A 13774-nucleotide genomic window follows, 5' to 3' on the forward strand; every position below is an offset into this window, starting at 1 on the left:
TCAACTGGCAGGATCCTGATGCACTGTGAAAACCCCATACACATCTGGAAGGATCCTGATGCACTGTGAAAACCCATACACATCTGGCAGGATCCTGATGCACTATGAAAACCGCAGGCACACCAGGCAGGATCCCGACAAACTGTGAAATCAACATACTCACCTGGCAGCATCCTGATGAACTGTGAAACCCCCAGACACACCAGGCAGGATCCTGATAAACTGTGAAACCCCCATACACACCTGGCAGGATCCTGACAAACTGTGAAAACCCCATACACACCTAGCAGGAAACTGATGAACTGTGAAACCAAAATCCACACCTGGCAGGATCCTGACAAACTGTGAAACCCCCATACACACCTCGCAGGATCCTCATAAACTGTGAAAACCCCAGATACACCTGGCAGGATCCTGATAAACTGTGAAACCCACATGCACACCTGGCAGGATCCTGATACACTGTGAAACCCCCATTCACACCTGGCAGGATCCTGATGAATTGTGAAACCCCCATACACACCTGGCAGGATCCTGATAAACTGTAAAACCCACATACACACGTGGCGGAATCTGATCCACTGTGAAACCCCATACACACCAGGCAGGATACTGAAAAACTGTGAAACCCACATATACACATGGCAGTATCCTGATAAACTGTGAAACCCCATACACACGTGGCAGGATCCTGATACACTGTGAAACCCCCAGACACATCTGGAAGGATCCTGATGCACTGTGAAAAACCCATACACATCTGGCAGGATCCTGATACACTGTGAAAACCCCATTCACATCTGGCAGGATCCTGATAAACTGTGAAACCCACATATACACCTGGCAGGATCCTGATAAACTGTGAAACCCCATACACACGATGCAGGATCCTGATACACTGTGAAACCCACATACACACCTGGCAGGATACTGATAAACTGTGAAACCCCCATACAAACCTGGCAGGATCCTGATGAACTGTGAAACCCCCAGACACACCTGGCAGGATCCTGATCCACTGTGAAACCCACATACACACCTGGCAGGATCCTGATGCACTGTGAAACCCCCATACACACCAGGCAGGATCCTAATAAACTGTGAAACCCCCATACACACCAGGCAGGTTCCTGATGAACTGTGAAACCCCCATACACACCTGGCAGGATCCTGATAAACTGTTAAAACCCCATACACACGATGCAGGACCCTGATCCACTGTGAAACCCCATACACACCAGGCAGGATCCTGACAAACTGTGAAAACCCCAGACACATCAGGCAGGATACTGATAAACTGTGAAACCCCCATACAAACCTGGCAGGATCCTGATGAACTGTGAAACCCCCATACACACCTGGCTGGATCCTGATAAACTGTGAAATCCACATACACACCTGGCAGGATCCTGATAAATTGTGAAAACCCCAGACACACCTGGCATGATCCTGATAAACTGTGAAACGCACATACACACCTGGCAGGATCATGAGACACTTTGAGAAACCCATACACACCCGGCAGGATCCTTATGCACTGTGAAAACCCCATACACACCTGGCAGGATCCTGATACACTGTGAAAATCCCACACACACCTGGCAGTATCCTGATCCACTGTGAAAACCCACATGCACACCTGGCAGGATCCTGATAAAACTGTGAAAACCCCACACACTTGGCAGGATCCTGATACACTGTGAAAAACCCAGACACACCTGGCAGGATCCTGATACACTGTGAAACCCCCAGACACACCACGCAGGATCCTGATAAACTGTGAAACCACCATACACACCTGGCAGGATCCTGATGAACTGTGAAAGCCCCATACACACCTGGCAGGATCCTGATAAACTGTGAAACCCACATACACGCCTGGCAGGATCCTGTTAAACTTTGAAACCCCCATACACACTAGGCAGGATCCTGATACACTGTGAAAACGCCATACACATGTGGCAGGATCCTGATCCACTGTGAAACCCCAAACACACCAGGCAGGATCCTGATATACTGTGAAACCCACATACACACCTGGCAGGAGCCTGATACACTGTGAAAACCCCATGCACACGATGCAGGATCCTGATACACTGTAAAACCCCCATACACATCTGGAAGGATCCTGATACACTGTGAAAACCCATACACATCTGGCAGGATCCTGATGCACTGTGAAATCCCCTGGCACACCAGGCAGTATCCTGATAAACTGTGAAATCCCCGTACACACCTGGCACGATCCTGATGCACAATGAATACCGCAAACGCACCTGGCAAACTCCTGAACCACTGTGAAACCCCCTACACATGTGGCAGGATCCTGATAAACTGTGGAACCCCCAAACACATCTGGCAGGATCCTGATAAACTGTGAAACCCACATAGACACCTGGCAGGATCCTGATCCACTGTGAAACCCCATACACACCTGGCAGGATCCTGATGCAGTGTGAAAACCCCATACACACCAGGCAGGATCCTGATAAACTGTGAAACCCACTTACACACCTGGCAGGATCCTGATACACTGTGAAATCCCCATACACACCTGGCAGGATCCTGATACACTGTGAAAACCGCATACTCACCTGGCAGGATCCTGATGCACTGTGAAAACCCCATACACACGATGCAGGATCCTGATACACTGTGAAACCCCCATACACATCTGGAAGGATCCTGATGCACTGTGAAAACACATACACATCTGGCAGGATCCTGATGCACTATGAAAACCGCAGGCACACCAGGCAGGATCCTGACAAACTGTGAAATCCACATACTCACCTGGCAGCATCCTGATGAACTGTGAAACCCCCAGACACACCAGGCAGGATCCTGATAAACTGTGAAACCCCCATACACACCTGGCAGGATCCTGACAAACTGTGAAAACCCCATACACACCTAGCAGGAAACTGATGAACTGTGAAACCAAAATCCACACCTGGCAGGATCCTGACAAACTGTGAAACCCCCATACACACCTCGCAGGATCCTCATAAACTGTGAAAACCCCAGATACACCTGGCAGGATCCTGATAAACTGTGAAACCCACATACACACCTGGCAGGATCCTGATACACTGTGAAACCCCCATACACACTTGGCAGGATCCCGATGAATTGTGAAACCCCCATACACACCTGGCAGGATCCTGATAAACTGTGAAACCCACATACACACGTGGCAGGATCCTGATCCACTGTGAAACCCCATACACACCAGGCAGGATACTGAAAAACTGTGAAACCCACATACACACCTGGCAGGAGCCTGGTACACTGTGAAACCCCCATACACACCTGGCAGAATCCTGATACACTGTGAAAACCCCAGACACACCAGGCAGGATCCTGATAAACTGTGAAACCCACATATACACATGGCAGTATCCTGATAAACTGTGAAACCCCATACACACGTGGCAGGATCCTGATACACTGTGAAACCCCCAGACACATCTGGAAGTATCCTGATACACTGTGAAATCCCCTGGCACACCAGGCAGGATCCTGATAAACTGTGAAAACCCCGTACACACCTGGCAGGATCCTGATGCACAATGAATACCGCAAACACACCTGGCAGGATCCTGAACCACTGTGAAACCCCCTACACATGTGGCAGGATCCTGATAAACTGTGAAAGCCCCATTCACATCTGGCAGTTTCCTGATAAACTTTGAAACCCACATACACACCTGGCAGGATCCTGATGAACTGTGAAACCCACATACACACCAGGCAGGATCCTGATCAACTGTGAAAACCACATACACACCTGGAAGGATCCTGATGAACTGTGAAACCCCCAGACACACCAGGCAGGATCCTGATAAACTGTGAAACCCCCCATACACATCTGGAAGGATCCTGATGCACTGTGAAAACCCCAGACGCACCAGGCAGGATCCTGATATACTGTGAAACCCCCAGACACACCTGGCAGGATCCCGATGAAATGTGAAACCCCCATACACACCTGGCAGGATCCTGATGACCTGTGAAACCCCCAGACACACCTGGCAGGATCCTGATAAACTGTGAAACCCCCAGACACACCTGGCAGGATCCCGATGAAATGTGAAACCCCCAGACACACCAGGCAGGATCCTGATAAACTGTGAAACCCCCAGACACACCTGGCAGGATCCTGATAAACTGTGAAACCCACATACACACCTGGAGGATCCTGATAAACTGTGAAACCCCATACACACGATGCAGGATCCTGATAGACTGTGAAAACCCCATACACACGTGGCAGGATCCTGATCCACTGTGAAACCCCATGCACACCAGGCAGGATCCTGATAAACTGTGAAACCCACATAAACACGATGCAGGATCCTGATACACTGTGAAACCCCCATACACATCTGGAAGGATCATGATGCACTGTGAATACCTCATACACATCTGGCAGGATCCTGATGCACAGTGAAAACCCCATTCACATCTGGCAGTTTCCTGATAAACTTTGAAACCCACATACACACCTGGCAGGATCCTGATGAACTTTGAAACCCACATACACACCTGGCAGGATCCTGATGAACTGTGAAACCCCCATACACACCTGGCAGCATCCTGATAAACTGTGAAACCCACTTACACACCTGGCAGGATCCTGATACACTGTGAAAACGCCATACACACGTGGCAGGATCCTGATCCACTGTGAAACCCCATACACACTTGGCAGGATCCTGATACACTGTGAAAACCCCTTACAAACCTGGCAGGATCCTGATACACTGTGAAAACACCATACACACCTGGCAGGATCCTGATCCACTGTAAATACCCCATACGCACCTGGCAGGATGCCGATAAACTGTGAAACCCCCAGACACACCTGGCAGGATCCTGATAAACTGCGAAACGCCCAGACACACCTGGCAGGATCCTGATAAACTGTGAAACCCTCATACACACCTGGCAGTATCCTGATAAACTGTGAAACCCTCATGCACGCCTGGCAGGATCCTGATAAACTGTGAAACCCCCATAGACACCTGGCAGGATCCTGATACACTGTGAAAACGCCATACACTCGTGGCAGGATCCTGATCCACTGTGAAACCCCATACACACCAGGCTGGATCCTGATAAACTGTGAAACCCACATACACACCTGGCAGGAGCCTGAGACACTGTGAAACCCACATGCACACCTGGCAGGATCCTGATACACTGTGAAAACCCCATACACACCTGGCAGGATCCTGATCCACTGCGAAAACCCCTTACACACTTGGCAGGATCCCGATACACTGTGAAAACCCCATACACACCTGGCAGGATCCTGATACACTGTGAAAACACCATACACACCTGGCAGGACCCTGATCCACTGTAAATACCCCATACGCACCTGGCAGGATGCCGATAAACTGTGAAACCCCCATACACACCTGGCAGGATCCAGATAAACTGTGAAACGCCCATACACACCTGGCAGGATCCTGATATGCTGTGAAAACCCATACACACCTGGCAGGATCCTCAGATACTGTGAAACCCCCATACACACCTGGCAGGAGCCTGATGCACTGTGAAATCCCCGTACACACCTGGCAGGTTCCTGATGCACAGTGAAACCCCATTCTCATCTGGTAGGATCCTGATACACAGTGAAACCCCATTCACATTTGGCAGGATCCTGATGCACAGTGAAACCCCATTCTCATCTGGTAGGATCCTGATACACAGTGAAACCCCATTCACATTTGGCAGGATCCTGATACACTGTGAAACCCCATACACACCTGGCAGGATCCTGATACACTGTGAAACCCCATGCAAACCTGACAGGATCCTGATACACATTGACACCCCCATACACACCTGGCAGGATCCTGATCCACTGTGAAAACTCCTTACATGCCTGGCAGGACCTTGATAAACTGTGAACACCCCATACACACCTGGCAGGATCCTGTTACACTGTGAAATCCCTGACATACCTGGCAGGATCCTGATCCACTGTGAAAACCCCTTACACACCTGGCAGGATCCAGATCCACTTTGAAAACCCCGTACACACCTGGCAGGATCCTGATCCACTGTGAAAGCCCATTCACATCTGGCAGCATCCTGATAAACTGTGAAACCCACATACACACCTGGCAGGATCCTGATACACTGTCAAAACCCCATACACACCTAGCATGATCCTGATGCACAGTGAAACCCCAGACACAGCTGGCAGGATCCTGAACCACTGTGAAACCCCGTACACACGTGGGAGGATCCTGATAAACTGTGAAACCCACATACACATCTGGCAGGATCCTGATAAACTGTGAAACCCCCATACACACCTGGCAGGATCCTGATGAACTGTGAAACCCCCATACACACCTGGCAGGATCCTGATAAACTGTAAAAACCCCATACACATCTGGCAGGATCCTGATACACTGCGAAAACCCCATACATACCTGGCAGGATCCTGATACACTGTGAACAACCGCGGACACAGCTGGCAGGATCCTGATACACTGTGAAAACCCCATACATACCTGGCAGGATGCTGATGCACAGTGAATACCCCAAACACACCTGGCAGGATCCTGAAACACTGTGAAACCCCACACACACCAGGCAGGATCCTGATGCACTGTGAAAACCCCAGACACACCAGGCAGGATCCTGATAAACTGTGAAATCCCCAAACACACCTGGCAGGATCCTGATAAACGGTGAAACCCACATAGACACCTGACAGGATGCTGATCCACTGCGAAATCCCACACACACCAGGCAGGATCCTGATGTACTGTGAAAACCCCAGACACACCAGGCAGGATCTTGATAAACTGTGAAATCCACATACACACCTGGCAGGATCCTGATGAACTGTGAAACCCCCATACACACCTGGCAGGATCCTGATAAACTGTAAAAACCCCATACACATCTGACAGGATCCTGATACACTGCGAAAACCCCATACATACCTGGCAGGATCCTGATACACTGTGAACAACCGCGGACACAGCTGGCAGGATCCTGATACACTGTGAAAACCCCATACATACCTGGCAGGATGCTGATGCACAGTGAATACCCCAAACACACCTGGCAGGATCCTGAAACACTGTGAAACCCCACACACACCAGGCAGGATCCTGAAAAATTGTGAAAACCCCAGACACACCTGGCTGGATCCTGATGAACTGTGAAACCCCCATACACACCTGGCAGGATCCTGATAAAATGTGAAACCCCCATACACACCTGGCAGGATCCTGATGAACTGTGAGACCCCCATACACACCTGGCAGGATCCTGATAAACTGTGAAACACACATACACACCTGGCAGGATTCTGACAAACTGTGAAACCCCCATACACACCTGGCAGGAAACTGACAAACTGTGAAATCCACATACACACCTGGCAGGATCCTGATACACTGTGAAAAACCCACACATACCTGGCATGATCCTGATAAACTGTGAAACGCACATACACACCTGGCAGGATCATGAGACACTTTGAGAAACCCATACACACCCGGCAGGATTCTGATCCACAGTGAAAGCCCCATACACACCTGGCAGGGTCCTGATACACTGTGAAAATCCGACACACACCTGGCAGGATCCTGATGCACAGTGAAAACACCAAACACACCTGGCAGGTTCCTGATGTACTGTGAAAACCCCATACACACCTGGCAGGATCCTTATGCACTGTGAAAACCCCATACACACCTGGCAGGATCCTGATACACTGTGAAAATCCCACACACACCTGGCAGTATCCTGATCCACTGTGAAAACCCCTTACACACCTGGCAGGATCCTGATAAAACTGTGAAAACCCCACACACTTGGCAGGATCCTGATACACTGTGAAAAACCCATACACACCTGGCAGGATCCTGATACACTGTGAAACCCCCAGACACACCACGCAGGATCCTGATAAACTGTGAAACCACCATACACACCTGGCAGGATCCTGATGAACTGTGAAACCCCCATACACACCTGGCAGGATCCTGATAAACCCCCATACATACCTGGCAGGATGATGATCCACTGTGAAACCCACATACACGCCTGGCAGGATCCTGTTAAACTTTGAAACCCCCATACACACCTGGCAGGATCCTGATACACTGTGAAAACGCCATACACATGTGGCAGGATCCTGATCCACTGTGAAACCCCATACACACCAGGCAGGATCCTGATATACTGTGAAACCCACATACACACCTGGCAGGAGCCTGATACACTGTGAAACCCACATGCACACCTGGCAGGATCCTGATCCACTGTGAAAACCCCATACACACCTGGCAGGATCCTGATCCACTGCGAAAACCCCTTACACACTTGGCAGGATCCTGATACACTGTGAAAACCCCATACACACCTGGCAGGATCCTGATACACTGTGAAAACACCACACACACCTGGCAGGATCCTGATCCACTGTAAATACCCCATACGCACCTGGCAGGATGCCGATAAACTGTGAAACCCCCATACACACCTGGCAGGATCCTGATAAACTGCGAAACGCCCATACACACCTGGCAGGATCCTGATATGTTGTGAAAACCCATACACACCTGGCAGGATCCTCAGATACTGTGAAACCCCCATACACACCTGGCAGGAGCCTGATGCACTGTGAAATCCCTGTACACACCTGGCAGGTACCTGATGTACAGTGAAACCCCATTCACATCTGGTCGGATCCTGATACACAGTGAAACCCCATTCACATCTGGCAGGATCCTGATACACTGTGAAACCCCATACACATCTGGCAGGATCCTGATACACTGTGAAACCCCAAAAACAACTGGCAGGATCCTGATACACAGTGACACCCCCATACACACCTGGCAGGTTCCTGATCCACTGTGAAAACTCCTTACACGCCTGGCAGGACCTTGATAAACTGTGAACACCCCATACACACCTGGCAGGATCCAGATCCACTGTGAAATCTCCATACACATCTGGCAGGATACTGATCCACTGTGAAACCCCCGTACACACCTGGCAGGATCCTGATCCACTGTGAAACCCCATTCACATCTGGCAGGATCCTGATAAACTGTGAAACCCCCATACACACCTGGCAGGATCCTGATACACTGTGAAACCCCATTCACATCTGGCAGGATCCTGATAAACTGTGAAACCCACATACACACCTGGCAGGATCCTGATACACTGTCAAAACCCCATACACACCTGGCAGGATCCTGAACCACTGTGAAACCCCGTACACACGTGGCAGGATCCTGATAAAATGTGAAACCCACATACACACCTGGCAGGATCCTGATGCACTGTGAAATCCCCGTAGACACCTGGCAGGTTCCTGATCCACTGCGAAAACCCCATACACACCTGGCAGGATCCTGATACACTGTGAACAACCGCGTACAAAACTGGCAGGATCCTGATACACTGTGAAAACCCCATACACACCTGGCAGGATGCTGATACACTGTGAAAACCCCGTACACACCTGGCAGGATGCTGATGCACAGTGAATACCCCAAACACACCTGGCAGGATCCTGAAACACTGTGAAACCCCACACACATGTGGCAGGATCCTGATATACTGTGAAACACACATACACACCTGGCAGGATCCTGATACACTGTGAAATCCCCGTAGACACCTGGCATGTTCCTGATCCACTGTGAAAACCCCATACACATCTGGCAGGATCCTGATACACTGTGAAAACAACATACACACCTGGCAAGATCCTGATACACTGTGAACAACCCCATACACACCTGGCAGGGTCCTGATACACTGTGAAAACCCCATACACAACTGGCAGGATGCTGATACACTGTGAAAACCCCATACACACCTCGCAGGATCCTGATAAACTGTGAAACCCACATACACACCTGGCAGGATCCTGATGAACTGTGAAACCCACATACACACCTGGCAGGATCCTGAAAAACTGTGAAACCCCATACACACGATGCAGTATCCTGATACACTGTGAAACCCCTATACACATCTGGAAGGATCCTGATGCACTGTGAAAACCCCATACACATCTGGCAGGATCCAGATGCACTGTGAAAGCCCCATTCACATCTGGCAGTTTCCTGATAAACTTTGAAACCCACATACACACCTGGCAGGATCCTGATGAACTGTGAAACCCCCAGACACACCAGGCAGGATCCTGATCAACTGTGAAACCCACATACACACCTGGCAGGATCCTGATGAACTGTGAAACCCCCAGACACACCAGGCAGGATCCTGATAAACTGTGAAACCCCCCATACACATCTGGAAGGATCCTGATGCACTGTGAAAACCCATACACATCTGGCAGGATCCTGATGCACTGTGAAAACCCCAGACGCACCAGGCAGGATCCTGATATACTGTGAAACCCCCAGACACACCTGGCAGGATCCCGATGAAATGTGAAACCCCCATACACACCTGGCAGGATCCTGATGACCTGTGAAACCCCCAGACACACCAGGCAGGATCCTGATAAACTGTGAAACCCCCAGACACACCTGGCAGGATCCCGATGAAATGTGAAACCCCCAGACACACCAGGCAGGATCCTGATAAACTGTGAAACCCCCAGACACACCTGGCAGGATCCTGATAAACTGTGAAAAACCCATACACACCTGGCAGGATCCTGATAAACTGTGAAAACGCCATACACACGTGGCAGGATCCTGATCCACTGTGAAACCCCATACACACCAGGCAGGATCCTGATAAACTGTTAAAACCACATACACACCTGGCAGGAGCCTGATACACTGTGAAACCCACATACACACCTGGCAGGATCCTGATCCACTGTGAAAACCCCATACACACCTGGCAGGATCCTGATACACTGTGAAAACACCATGCACACTTGGCAGGATCCTGATCCACTGTCTATACCCCATACGCACCTGGCAGGATGCCGATAAACTGTAAAACCCCCAAACACACCTGGCAGGATCCTGATAAACTGTGAAACCCCCACACACACCTGGCAGGATCCTGACATGCTGTGAAAACCCATACACACCTGGCAGGATCCTGATATACTGTGAAGCCCCCATACACACCTGGCAGGAGCCTGATGCACTGTGAAATCCCCGTACACACCTGGCAGGTTCCTGATGCACAGTGAAACCCCATTCACATCTGGCAGGATCCTGATACACAGTGAAACCCCATTCACATCTGGCAGGATCCTGATACACTGTGAAACCGCATACACACCTGGCAGGATCCTGATACACTGTGAAACCCCATACACACCTGGCAGGATCCTGATACACAGTGACACCCCCATACACACCTGGCAGGATCCTGATCCACTGTGAAAACTCCATACACGCCTGGCAGGACCATGATAAACTGTGAACACCCCATACACACCTGGCAGGATCCTGATACACTGTGAAATCCCTGATATACCTGGCAGGATACTGATCCACTGTGAAAACCCCTTACACACCTGGCAGGATCCAGATCCACTGTGAAAACTCCATACACATCTGGCAGGATCCTGATCCACTGAGAAAACCCTGGACATACCTGGCAGGATCCTGATCCACTGTGAAAACCCATTCACATCTGGCAGGATCCTGATAAACTGTGAAACCCACAGACACACCTGGCAGGATCCTAATACACTGTCAAAACACCATACACACCTAAAATGATCCAGATGCACAGTGCAACCCCAGACACACCTGGCAGGATCCTGAACCTCTGTGAAAACCCATACACACGTGGCAGGATCCTGATAAACTGTGAAATCCACATGCACACCTGGCAGGATCCTGATACACTGTGAAATCCCCGTAGACACCTGGCAGGTTCCTGATCCACTGTGAAAACCCCATACACATCTGGCAGGATCCTGATACACTGTGAAAACCACATACACACCTGGCAAGATACAGATACACTGTGAACAACCCCGTACACACGTGGCAGGATCCTGATACACTGTGAAAACCCCACACACACCTGGCAGGATGCTGATACACTGTGAAAACCCCGTACACACCTGGCAGGATCCTGATGCACAGTGAATACCCCAAACACACCTGGCAGTATCCTGAACCACTGTGAAACCCCATACACATGTGGCAGGATCCTGATAAACTGTGGAACCCCCAAACACACCTGGCAGGATCCTGATACACTGTGAAACACACATACACACCTGGCAGGATCCTGATACACTGCGAAAACCCCATACACACGATGCAGGATCCTGATAAACTGTGAAACCCACATAGACACCTGGCAGGTTCCTGATCCACTGTGAAACCCCATACACACCTGGCAGGATCCTGATGCAGTGTGAAAACCCCATACACACCAGGCAGGATCCTGATAAACTGTGAAACCCACTTACACACCTGGCAGGATCCTGATACACTGTGAAATCCCCATACACACCTGGCAGGATCCTGATACACTGTGAAAACCGCATACTCACCTGGCAGGATCCTGATGCACTGTGAAAACCCCATACACACGATGCAGGATCCTGATACACTGTGAAACCCCCATACACATCTGGAAGGATCCTGATGCACTGTGAAAACCCATACACATCTGGCAGGATCCTGATGCACTATGAAAACCGCAGGCACACCAGGCAGGATCATGACAAACTGTGAAATCCACATACTCACCTGGCAGCATCCTGATGAACTGTGAAACCCCCAGACACACCAGGCAGGATCCTGATAAACTGTGAAACTCCCATACACACCTGGCAGGATCCTGACAAACTGTGAAATCCCCATACACACCAAGCAGGAAACTGATGAACTGTGAAACCAAAATCCACACCTGGCAGGATCCTGACAAACTGTGAAACCCCCATACACACCTCGCAGGATCCTCATAAACTGTGAAAACCCCAGATACACCTGGCAGGATCCTGATAAACTGTGAAACCCACATACACACCTGGCAGGATCCTGATACACTGTGAAACCCCCATACACACCTGGCAGGATCCTGATGAATTGTGAAACCCCCATACACACCTGGCAGGATCCTGATAAACTGTGAAACCCACATACACACGTGGCAGGATCCTGATCCACTGTGAAACCCCATACACACCAGGCAGGATACTGAAAAACTGTGAAACCCACATACACACCTGGCAGGAGCCTGGTACACTGTGAAACCCCCATACACACCTGGCAGAATCCTGATACACTGTGAAAACCCCAGACACACCAGGCAGGATCCTGATAAACTGTGAAACCCACATATACACATGGCAGTATCCTGATAAACTGTGAAACCCCATGCACACGTGGCAGGATCCTGATACACTGTGAAACCCCCAGACACATCTGGAAGTATCCTGATGCACTGTGAAAACCCATACACATCTGGCAGGATCCTGATGCACTGTGAAATCCCCTGGCACACCAGGCAGGATCCTGATAAACTGTGAAAACCCCGTACACACCTGGCAGGATCCTGATGCACAATGAATACCGCAAACACACCTGGCAGGATCCTGAACCACTGTGAAACCCCCTACACATGTGGCAGGATCCTGATAAACTGTGGAACCCCCAAACACACCTGGCAGGATCCTGATAAACTGTGAAACCCACATAGACACCTGGCAGGATCCTGATCCACTGTGAAACCCCATACACACCTGGCAGGATCCTGATGCAGTGTGAAAACCCCATACACACCAGGCAGGATCCTGATAAACTGTGAAACCCACATA

Source organism: Heterodontus francisci, unplaced genomic scaffold (genome assembly GCF_036365525.1).
Source record: "Heterodontus francisci isolate sHetFra1 unplaced genomic scaffold, sHetFra1.hap1 HAP1_SCAFFOLD_84, whole genome shotgun sequence".
In the NCBI taxonomy this organism is placed as follows: domain Eukaryota; kingdom Metazoa; phylum Chordata; class Chondrichthyes; order Heterodontiformes; family Heterodontidae; genus Heterodontus; species Heterodontus francisci.